The 12,963-nt window shown below is 36.2% G+C and overlaps 1 pseudogene; it reads right to left on the reverse strand.

The window, feature by feature from the left end:
• Positions 1-3,934: 3,934 nt before the first annotated feature.
• LOC100246201 (beta-amyrin synthase-like) lies at positions 3,935-12,071 on the reverse strand (annotated as a pseudogene).
• Positions 12,072-12,963: the final 892 nt, after the last annotated feature.

A 12,963-nucleotide genomic window follows, 5' to 3' on the forward strand; every position in this document is an offset into this window, starting at 1 on the left:
GCACCAGCCTAATCAGCATCAGTATATACTTCTATACTCTGATGATCAACATTTTTAGCGAACAAAATTCCCTTCCCAGGAGCATTCTTCAAATACCTCAAAATACGCATGACTGCATTCATATGTTGTTCTCCAGGATTATGCATGTATTGACTCACTACACTTAGTGCATAAGCAAGATCTGGTCTTGTATGAGCTAAGTACATTAATCTCCCTACAAGTCTTTGGTATCTTCCTTTATCGGTTGATACTTGATTAGGCAAAACACACAATTTCAAACCTTCTTCTATTGGTGTATGAACAGGTTGACATCCCAACATTCCAGTATCCTGTAAAAGATCTAAGGCATACTTTCTTTGAGACAGAAAAATTCCTTCACTCGATCGAGAAACTTCAATCCCAAGAAAGTATTTCAAAGGACCTAGATCTTTCATTTCGAATTCTCTAGATAGATAATTCTGTAGAGCTTTTCTTTCTTCAGGATCATTTCCTGTAACTATCATGTCATCCACATATACGATGAGTGTCGTAATCTTACCATGTTGCTTTTTCAGGAACAAAGTGTGATCTGAATTACTCTGACGATAGCCAAAAGCTCTCATTGACTTGTGAACCTTCCAAACCATGCTCTTGGGGATTGCTTCAACCCATACAATGACTTCTTCAATTTCCATACCTTCTGACATTGCTTTTTTGACCCCATGCATCTTGGTGGAAGATCCATATATACTTCTTCAGATAACTCACCATGTAGAAAGGCATTTTTTACATCAAACTGTTGTAATGGCCAATCCAGGTTTGCAGCTAAAGACAGTAATACTCGAACTGTGTTGATCTTAGCTACAGGTGTAAATGTCTTTGTGTAGTCAATTCCATAAGTTTAAGTGTACCCTTTTGCTACCAATCTTGCTTTAAAACGTTCAATACTACCATCTGCCTTGTACTTCACAGTATAGATCCAACGACACCCAACTGGCTTCTTTCCTAGTGGACAATCTATGAGTTCCCATGTTTCATTCTTCTGTAATGATTTCATCTCTTCATTCATGGCTGCTTTCCACCTTGGATTAGCTAAGGCTTCCTGCACACTGTTAGGAATAGCTACAGTAGATAATTGATTTACAAATGACTTATTTGATTCAGACAAACGATGGTTAGACACATAGTTGCTCATGGGATATTTGACATTAGTAGACAATTCAGGTTCATATGTGGGTTTAGGAATACCTCTATTATGACGGTGTGGAAACCGTTTCATGAATGGATCAGGTTCCAAATTAAGAACACCTTCAACAGACGACGATTGGTTTGGTATTTTAATGAAGGCATCTTCGGACCCAAATTGTTCAGATGGTTCAATTGTACCGTCTCTCCTCTCTTTTATCACTTCTTCAACTTCTGGGTGGTCATTACTACTTGGTTCACCCGCTTCCTGGTTCACTAGTTCAAATTGTCCATATTCATCCTCCTTAGAGATATCATAATCGAGAGTCTGAATTTCCTTATGGTACTCCCCCTGAAGTTCAGACTCAAATGAAAAATACATTGAATCTTCATGAAACACCACATCCATTGTAATAAACATTTGTCGAGTTGGAGGATGGTAACATCGATATCCTTTTTTGTGCAATGCATATCCAACAAACACACATTGCAATGCACGAAAAGTTAACTTGGTGCATTGGTGTTTGTGTAGATGCACAAATGCCATGCAACAAAAAACACGAGGAGGTAGATTTGGGACGGTTGGGGCAACTACAACATTAGTAAGAGATTGGAGAGGTGTTTGGAAGTCAATTGAACTAGAAGGTACCCGATTGATCAAGTATGCAGCAGATGTGATTGCTTCTCCCCAATAAGATATCGGCATTTTTGCTGCTATCAAGGAAGCACGAACAACCTCTAACAAGTGCCGATTTTTCCGTTCAGCAACTCCATTTTGCTGGGGTGTATTGGAACAAGTAGTTTGATGAATAATGCCATGTCCTTCCAAATACTTTTGAAGATCAGAATTATGATATTCTTCACCATTATCACTACACAGAACCCGAACCTTTGCATTGTACTGAGTTTCAATCATTTTATGAAATTTTTGAAACAACAAGTTCACTTCATCTTTGGTCTTCATCAAGCATAACCAGGTCATTCTGGTACAATCATCAATAAAAGTAACAAACCAACGCGAGCCACTCAAAGTTGGTACTTTGGATGGGCCCCAAACATCAGAATGTATAACCATAAAAGGAAGCGGACTTTTATTCAAAATTAACGGAAACGAAGTACGATGACTTTTAGCCAATTCACAAATATCATAACAGAAACCAGAAATATCACTCCTTACAAACAAACTAGGAAACAATTTTTTTAAATAACCAAAGGAAGCATGTCCCAAACGTCGATGCCACAACCAAATTTTAGACTTTTTCTCCTCCCCCTCAGATCCATCTACCATCAAGGCTTGTCGCAACTTATTGGAATCCTTTGACTGCAAGTCAAAGTAATAGAGTTTTCCCCGCTTAATACCACAACCAATCGTCTGTCTTGTTTGGATGTCCTTAAAAACACAAAATTCAGGCCAAAAAATGACAATACAAAATAAGGCTGCAGTCATTTGAGAAACTGACAAAAGATTGTAATCTAAAGATGGAACAACTAAAACAGAATCCAAATTCAAAGTATCAGTAAGAGTTAAGGATCCTTCCCCAATGACTGGGGTTGTGTTACCATTGGCTGTGGAAACAATTTTTTGTGAGGAAGGTCTAAGGGGTGAGACTTGTCTAGAATCAAAAGTCATATGATCTGTAGCACCAGAATCAATTATCCATGCACTATTAATAACAGGTGTAGAAGTATTCAAAAACTTACCATCATAATTTGTAGTGGCTACCAATGCAGAGGCATTCTCAGTAACATTAGCCTCTGTTTTTATTTCGACAATAGCTGCAGTCGAGGTTTTCTTGGAATCCTTCTTCCGTTGATCACGATTATGATCATTAATAACAAAGTGGTGATAACCTAAACATGATCTAAAGGTCCATGGTTCAAACCCTCGATTCCTCATTGTTTTCCTGGTCATACCAAGAGTCATTGCTTTGAAATTGTGGGATATCCAGATTGGTGGGATTAGTCTTATTGCAGTGAGTGCATTTGAAGGTTGACTTATCAATATTAGGGCTTCTCTTAAGATGGTTGATTGCTGTCGAACTACCATAGCGACAAAATATCCAGGATTTCAATTCCATGGCTCTGATACCATCTTCAAATTGATGAATGAGGTTTTTTTTTTATTTTTTTCTCATTCTTCCTTTTATTCATTCATGTACAAAGTACATATAGAGGGTAATCACCATTCTAAGAATGGGAAAGAATGATACATGGAATGAATGATATAAGGAAATAATGATACAAGGAAAACATTCCTAATATCTTAACAATTAGTAGAGACCTTTATTTAGGCCTTAGAGGGGTGCTATCTTATGATACATTCCCAATAGGTAACCTGACTCTTGGACTTAAACTGGGGTTTTCAAATGCACGATTTTTCAAATTAAGAGTCACTCTTAAGGTTTCATTTCTTATTTTGTTTTCCATTTTTTTAAAAATAAAATAAATGGCGACTCCAACTTTTTAAAAAATTAGTTAATTTTCACTAAAAAACAAATCATCATCAAGTAAGGACGCATGTGAAAAAAATAGGTCCACAACAAGGCTATTCCAATGGGTTTTCCCTCTACCAGAATATTCATTCAAGGATCCAATCACTAGATTATTTTCGCATAATCATTTAGCTGTTGTTTAACTTATAAAATAGGAGAAGATTTATTCTTTCCATTTGTATCAGCACGACTCAATTGATTAGCTAAACTTAAGCAGAAGTAGTTGACTTGTCTTTCATTTTCTACCCATTTTTGTATATATATTCTGCATAACGATGTTAATTTAATAAGGGTCTGCTATTGTTTTATTCTCTTGCACAAACTATTCTTCAAAGTACTCAACTGTGGCATAGATAAACCTTTCATCTACTTGACATTACTCAAAAGGCCTCGACGGTACTCAACATTATCTGAGGTTTTCTCCTACAGATGCTTTGACAGCATGGCAATGCAACAGGCCTTAAGGCAATGGCACCCACTTACATACTGTGCAAGGGCCCACAATGGAAAAGTATTCCTATAAGTTGCATAGTGTAACATGCAGTTCTTCATGAAGGCTCCAGTGATTTCCTGCCATAGATAATTGTTGATTAAATGGTTAGACTACCACCCAGTATACATAGTTAGCTACAAAAGAACATCATTTTCCATTTCCGAAAACCATGTTAAAATATTGCTCCTTTCATTTTTTATTCATGTTCAAGTGAGATACCTGTTGGGGAAAATCACCATATTCCATTTAGGAATTAATCAACAGCTTTGCAGCCCTGTGAAGAGGTGTTGGGTCTCTCTCCACTTGTTAGAAAGGAAAGGTTAGACTCAGATGTTTGGGGAGAAGCCAGATTGTAAAAGTAATGTAGAAGACCAAGGTAAGCTTATTGATGATGGAACTATAAAAACTAACCTGCCCAGAAGAAAGCAGCCCCATCAGAGCCCACCCGGTTTGTACCAAATTTGAATTATTTCCTTCAAGAGGTGTGTATTTCTATATCACCAAGCACAAGGATTACTTTTTTTTGTCCATGTTTCTACCAGAAAACAGAGCAGTGGGAGGCATGTAAAAATTAGCTTGTCCGGGCAAGAAGTACAGTTCTCTCCCCAAGCACCATCATCTCTTTGTGATTTGAGTAGAAACTTAACAGCTTTACGAATAACAAGACAGTTGTGGTAAGTCTTGCCAGCAGCTGCTAGGCCCCCAAGTGCAAACCATGAGCCATAGGTGAAACATACTCCCCAATTGCCATACATGGTGAAATGTTTCTTTGTTTAAATGGATCTGCACTGCATATATAAAAAAAGATTTCCCTAGTGAAATAATAATAGTGGAGTTGAGAAACATGCCATCAGCCATTAGGCATTTGCATGTCTTCAATGTACTCAGCCGCATTTGTGATGAAATTGTCTATCTCCTTCTTCTTGTGTCCCAGGTATAACTTCTTAAACAAAACTAGAGCCTGAATTGCTGATGCAGTGCACTCAACATACCTGCATCATTGTTTTGTTAGTCTCCAAGGATGTTAAAGCTAGCAAAGTTAGAAAAGAAAGTTGGTTTATTATCAAGAATCTTACTCATGCTCGATAACAATGTCTGTAAAAAATTCAGTGGGGTTAAGTAGCTGAAAAGAGAAGAGATTGGCATTGATTTAGATTCAAAGAATACAAAGAGTTAGAAAGAGAGTGAGATAATGCAGAAATATTGAAGTTACTTAAACATGTTGAAGTAATTTACCTCCAACCATTCTGAAGCTCCTACAGGCTCCCAGGCAGCTAAACCACCATTTTTACTCTATAGTGGTTTCAAAAATGGGGATTATTGCTCATAAGAAGTTATGACCTATTTTACAATGGGGACACAACCATGGAAATGGCGTAAGGAAGATGATTCTCACCTGTAGGGAAAGCAGGATGTTGACAACATCAAATAGTCGTTCAGGTTCCATCTTCATACCAACAATTTTTGGTGCCATCCTTGAAAATAGGAGACAACACTGTGACAGAGAGGGGACTTTAGTAAGAAACCAAGTAACGTTAGTTAATCTGCAAGCCTTGACTCAATTGAAGTGTTTGAGCAAAAAGAGTTACCTTCAAACCTTCTGTAGTGCAATCAGAAACTTGGCAACCATGATCCTGATCTGAGAATGTCCACGATCCCTTGGAAATGTGGCGGTACATGCTTTTAAAGTCACCAGAAGGATTGTTCTTGACCTTCAAGATTTCAAGCAGTATGAAGTAAATAGACCATGAGAAACCCAAGTAGATTCTGGTTGAAGTAAAGAAATAAAAGATGGAATTCAAGATCAAACCTGAGATTCCTTTATGAATTCATGTCCTTTCTAGAGTGTAGGTCCAAGTTCATCAGTCATATTGCAAGCTAGAAGTGCTTGAAGGGCAAAACCAGTGTCCCACTCTTGACTACCAAAGCTCTGCAATAATCGACAATTTCAAAACCAATTAGGCAGGAAAGGGATAAAAGCAACTTCAAACCAGTTGCATACTTGAAAAATTTTAAGAAAAAGATTAACAGATATTGTCTAATTTTCCTAAAATTATTTGGGAGATTAGTGATTGAACTTGTCTTCTGACCTGCATCTTTATTCCATCTTCTGTAACCCATATATAATATGGGATCCTAGCAAGATGCTTCTTGAAATAATCCCCATTTGGATCTTTAACCCAACATGCAAGCATACACAATACCTGTTCAATTTAAGCGATCTCAGTACCCCACAGAAGTGACATATTGTCTGAATAGTCATTATCCATTACTGAAAATTTACCTTCTTCATATATCCAATGGTAATGTATCGACTGTTTTCATCTTCATAATGGATGTGTTTCATTGTTACTTCAAGAGCCTTCTTTCTCAACTTGTTGAAGGGCCAACGAGTAAGAAAAGGCTCGGTACATATGTTCAAACTATCCCACATTAGATCTTGTATTAGGGGATGGGGGTAGTAGAGATCCTCCTGAAATAAACAATTTTGAATGTGTTTCATGCACGCGTAGCATATTCATACGAAAAAGAAATTGTTTCCATAAAAAATCAAAACTTACCTTGGCACAAAGATGTCGTACTTTCTTCCAGTTGATTTCATTATAAGTGATTACTACTCAAAAAGTGCTATTTGATAGCCTATAATAAATCCTTTTAAACACTTTTGAGTAGTAGTTTAGGCCTTTTAACTCAATTGGCATGTTAAGGACCCTTGAAAGGGATTTTAATCACTTTATGCAAGTTTTGGTGTTTTTGTTAGTAATTTGATCACCAAAGCAAGTCAAGACTGAGGAGAGTTTTGAGGAATCTTGGGCAAAGCTTAGAAGTCATTTGCCAAGAGTAAATCCGGATTGCAAGGAGAAAAAGTAAAGAGAATCTGCCATGAAGCATATTCTTGATGACAGTCGTAGCAGCCCCTTTTGGAGGATATTATGAAGTCCAAATTATGCATTCTATATACCATTTCAAATCTCAGGAAGTCAACAATCCAATGCTTCAAACGGTGTGCAATTCGGAGTTGAAACGAAGAAGTTGCAGCCATTACAACCCAATCACTCCGAGTTGAAGGAAGCATTTTGCAAAGTGCTGCGAAATCACCCTTTTGTTGCGAAGTGATTCCGCAGCCTTTTTGTACAGTGTGATGTATCTCCTTCTGAAGTTGCCCAACATATACCACGAGAAGGAAGCTTGGAACCTCAAGGTGGAAGCCAACTTTGCAGCCCTCTTGAGTGTCTGCGAAATCTCGCAGACACCATTTTTCTCATGCGAAATGGTTCCTGAAGCCTCCCGATATTTGCTACTGACATTGGGAGATATTTTACATCAGATTTTTGTTGTCTAAATCCCAAAATACTCCTTGTAAGCCACCAATTACATGATTCCTTAGTTTTTAAGTTAGTAAAAAGAGTAAATATCTATGTAATAATTAGTTTTAAATTATGTTAATATATATACCTCTCGGGAGCCTGTTCTCAGAGAGGAGTTCCTTCTGTAAAAGTTTGGGTAAGCAAGTAAAGTTCAGTTCTTTCTACTGCCTTACCTTCTCGCTTTGTATTTTTATTTTATTTCTAAGTTATGAATTCTCTGAGGAGTTTTCCCCAGAGAATGAGTAACTAAACCTCTAATTCCTTGGAGCTAAGGTTGCCGGGGAAGGTTCCAAGTGCAAGAATGCAAAGCTTTGTGGTTTTAGCTATTAATGAAGAGGAAGTGAAATCCTTTAGTGATTTCTATGTTTTTAGTTAACTTAAAACACCTTAGAGTCACCTGGGCCAACACTTGGTAAGGCAAGTGATTTCCAACCATGGAAATGCACTAGTTTACCCCTTGCGAGCCTTTGGGAGGTGACTTCAAGGTAGGATTTTCTAGAATAGCCAACACTTGGTAAGCTTTTGGACTCCAAGGAGACATCCATTAGTTATCTCTTGCGAGCTTTTGACGGGTAATCCAAGGTTAAAGATCACCTTGAATGGTTAAGGCTTAGTGAGAGGCTTAAACCATTGCAAGTTGCATCAGTGAGAGAATTAAAGTGAAATCTAATTGAAGGAGTCTCTGTATAACACCGGTTAGAGAATTGATATGTTGAATCTCTAACGCTAGGAAATGAACCATCTGACCAGAGCCGTGTCTTTTGCATGAGGAACCACCCCAGTGAACCTAACTCTCCAGGGAATGCTTTTCTTCCTAAATTATTCCAAACTTCTGTTGTGTTAGTTAGTTTAAGTCTAAACCTTTACCAATCAAAGTTTGTGTTTTACTTCTTAAGCTAACCATGAAATGAAACAAAACCAATTCACTTGGAATTGGTATCATTGAGAGCTTGTTAATCTTTCCCAGTGGACGATCCTAGAGCCACTATACTATAGTAGCTTTTTCTTTGCTACCCTAGTATATTGTGTTATAGGTTATAAATTTTGTTGATTACTCCCTCAATCAAGGAGCACCAGCTGGACACAAATCAGCTGAGACACCAATTGGGCACGAATCAATAAGGTTGAAGGAAGAGCTCTTTTCTGAGTTCTAGAACAAGAGGTGTGATTGGGCCAATGAATTGTTTACCATATAAGTATGACTTGGGCATGTAAACCATCCGACCGTAGCAAAACATTCTTGTTGCATTTAAGGACTCAAATGAAAAGAAGGTAGACCAAGACAAAGCAATACCAAAGAGAGAAAAATAAAATTTTTTTAGTATAAGATGTTTTAGTAGACATCCCAATGGAAACCCTTAAGACCAACAAACCAGTCCTAGGTTGGATTTGTACGTATTCAAATGCCATCTTATCACTGTATAAAGCTCAAGTTGCTCAGCTTTTCCCTTATCATTTTTATCCCAACTCTGTTTTGAGTCAATGTGACAAATTCCAAATTCCATGCAAGAAGATCTTAATATGTAAAATACATTAAGTGTAAAGTAGATGTTAAATTCAAGAACTTAACCTGGATGCATAGGAAGAAAAGAAGGGAAGAGCCAAAACTCTGGGGGCATTGGGTTGCTTCCTGACTAGTCAAATAAGCCAAATAGCTGCATGGAAGAAGCAATTTCATATAAGATTCAGTCCAACACACAAGAATAAATTGCATAGGATGAATATGAACTTGTGTTTAAAATGTCCATACTGAAAGCCAAGTCTTTCCCCAAGAGGGAATGAATGTCACTCCACCTCAGTCATGGATCCATTTTCGCCCTCTTGCATAAGCATTGTCTCTTCCACCATCTCGCCCTTCTCCAAGGATGCACATACAAATGTAGTTGAGGGTTGTACAAAACATGGTGCTGTGTCCCTCAATATGAAATCCCCACCCACCATCTTCATTCTGCAATGTACATAAGCCATTTTCATACTTTAAAGCTCCAAGCCCATTTATGAGGTTAGGATGATGACTAGGTTCAAAATATATGTACCTGATGGCAGTATTGGTAGCGAAGAATTTCTTTAAGAAATTCCTCGGGGAATACAATGTCAAGATGCCCTGTAATGTATAGACGCATGTCCTGCATTTTCCATAAAATTATGCCATTGAGAATGGTTGTTAAAATGGTCTATATTCATGATTTTTAAGGAGGGTGAGAAAATGTTGAGTAGACTCACCAGGGGAGGAAAGAAATACAATGGGCCAGAATTTTCTACAGGCCAATAGCTATCACTAACCTGTAAGGCTGAAAAGAAATGTGCACCTCTTCTCAGTGCTATTGTGGTTGTCTCATATGTAATTGCTTCACCATCCCTAACTTTCATTTGTGGTATTGTTTGTTTGAAATTCTTCTCTCTAAAAAATTGTAGGTTTTTTTTTTTTTTTTTTTGGCCAAATGAAATGGGAGTTAGTGAAGAACAAATTTAAAAGAAAAGAAAAGGTAAATTAACCTCAATAGTAAACATCTATTCATACAATTGTTCCAAGCTAAGTGGGACTATTAGAGTCAAGATAGGTGTAACAATTGTTAAAGTGCATAATATCTATTATGAGTCCAAATCCTATAAACTTAATTTTTTAGGAAATTGGTCCTTCAACATGATATCAAAACTTAATTTACCTAGGGCAAGGCCCAAAATCACCTACTTGTAGTCATGGTTTGAAATGTTGCGAGCTTATGGGAATTGAACCCAAGCCGAAATGTTTGGATTGAAACTTGGCTACCATTGGGCCAAGCTCACTTTTGTCAATATATATTCAATTTAAATATGTTAAATTTTATTATTAAAAAAAATCTAATTATTTTATTTTAAATTTTATTTAATTGATTATAAAAGTATAAAAACCAACATTATAATTTTCTTAACAAGACTTTTTATATCATTTATATGATAATTAAATATATAAAAAAATCATATATGTGTCATCATTTATTTTACATTATTAAATGCATTTGAATTAAATAAATTATAATTTTAATATTAAATGTATTATCATTTATATCATTAGTCCTATTTTAAAAAATTACTATCACTTCACTTTTAAATTTTTTATATTTATCCTTTTAATTTTGAATCTTTTTATTTTAAAATATTAAAGATATAAATTTATTAAAAAAATACTAAAATATAAAAAAATTGATGAAGTCCTAATATTTTATAAATTAAAATTAATTTGATAAGATAAATAATAAATTATATATTAAGACTCGTATATCGTTGTTTACCAATCTTTTTCTTCTTAACCATACCTATATCAATTACACTTACATAATAACTTTAACATGTATATTTTTAGTTATTTTATCATTGTTTGGAATTTTTCCAAATATTTTCATGAATTTTGAATAATTTTCATCTCATCGATATTTTTGTCAAACTATCCACCACTATTTCTCCTATATTTCTGATATATCCATAAAATTCAAGTACTGATATATTCGTATTTACCAATATTTTAAATCATGCTTATAGTATCCCTAATATATGCTAGGTGGTGAACCTCATATGGTCTTCTTGTGTGGTCACCTCATTTGATGGGAGGCCAAGTGTTCACCAACATGTTCTTTTCCCGATTTATTAAAAAGTCTACGTGTAAGCCAAAAATAGGAGGCTACACATGCATGAGGAGCAGTAGAGCTAGGAAATGAAGTGAATGGGGCATATATATATATATATTAGGGAGCAAAAATGAATAAAGTTAACATATAGCAAAGTGGTAGAGTCTTCTATTTTTCCCCTTAGAGTCATTTTTTTTGGCTTTGCCCCTATGCATGAGGGTGTTAGAAAGCATGAGAGAAAGTGCTACATATATATGAGCTCGCATATATTGTGACTCCAAATCCTATAAATTTAAACTTTTAGGAAAATTCATTGTGCAAGAACAATGACCAATTGATTTGTTTGGAGGTGAAAACAAGATTATAAAGAGGAACCCATATCTTGCTCTTTCTTGGGTTCATTTTTTCATGCAAATCATCACCTATAATCAAACAAAAAGAAACAAAATATGAAAAGCTATGTAGCTAGACTACATAAAACAAGAAGTATGTATGCATGGAAGACATGTATATTCAGTGAAAAACTGCAATCTAGGACGCAGATGACAGATCAATATCTGTTGTGATATTAGGACTTGAGATAGATGGGATCAAATCACCTGCATCCGCCAAAGGAGGTTGCTGCTGGGCTTAACTTGATATCGGTTTTTCCAGAAGTTCTCACGAGCTGCTTCGACCTCATCTCGCTCTTCTAAGGTTCCATAATTAGGATCAAACTCCCATATCTATCTTCCCACGAAGTTGTTGGTGTTGTAGATGTAAGGATCATTGCCCCCATCTGCAACCTTGAGCCTCCACATTTTCTAACTCACCAAACTGAAGAGATATATCTCTATATATATCTAAGTTAACAAATATGTGTGTCTTGCTTTCGAAAACACCTGCTGATCATCCAATCACCATAAAGGTAAGACAAGCTTTTCTTTGCAATAAAATTAAGTTAAAATGATACAGACCAAGAACAGAGAGATAGGTGTCGGGTGGGCAGAGAAGAGAGAAACTTAAAAAACTTGGAAGGGAAAGTTAGGTTTTGGGCTATTGATTTGGAAAATATATGGTTTTAAAAATCCAAATACATAAAATATGACATCTAACTATTAATAAGTAAAATAATATCCAAAACATGCACTATGTCCTGTTTACTTTTCCTCTTCCCAGATTGCCCCTAAATTTCTCCATGTCATCAACAAATCCTCCCCATGTCAGCAGAAAATTTGAAACTTGGAACTCTTTCTCAAAGCTGAAACATAAAGAAACTCGACCCGAGAACCAAAAGTAAGAAATCTCTCTCTCACTTCTAGTCATTTTGACCTAAACCCATCTCATGAAATTCCCTTTTTTAATATGGGGATTGATACAACAACTGCCTACAATGGCAACGATGTGTCTAAGTTGCCATCAAGTGACTTATTTGCGTGGGCCGGAAATGGGATATGGGACAATGGGGCAGCGTGTGGGAGGCAGTACTTTGTCAGGTGTTTGAGCGCACAAACTCCAGGGACGTGCAAAACTAGTCAGATCATTAAAGTGAAGATAGTTGCTAGAGCCTCTAAGAATGGAGCGATCCTTGTTCTTTCTAATATTGCATTTGGGGTTATTGCTAATCCTTCTGCCGCTTTGGTTAACATAGAGTTTGCCGGGTAAGTGTCATCCCTTTTAATATTAATTACATTGAATTATCTTTCAGGTAATTAATTTTTTAAAAAATTATTTCTGCTGGAATTTTTAATGTTCTTTTATGGTGCTTGATGTGTGCGCAGGGCTTGAGGGTATCAATGCAAATATATGTCTGAGGGAGCTGCCTTTTTGCTAATGAGGTTTCCATTTGTCCATTGTTTGAG

Source organism: Vitis vinifera, chromosome 9 (genome assembly GCF_030704535.1).
Source record: "Vitis vinifera cultivar Pinot Noir 40024 chromosome 9, ASM3070453v1".
In the NCBI taxonomy this organism is placed as follows: Eukaryota; Viridiplantae; Streptophyta; class Magnoliopsida; order Vitales; family Vitaceae; genus Vitis; species Vitis vinifera.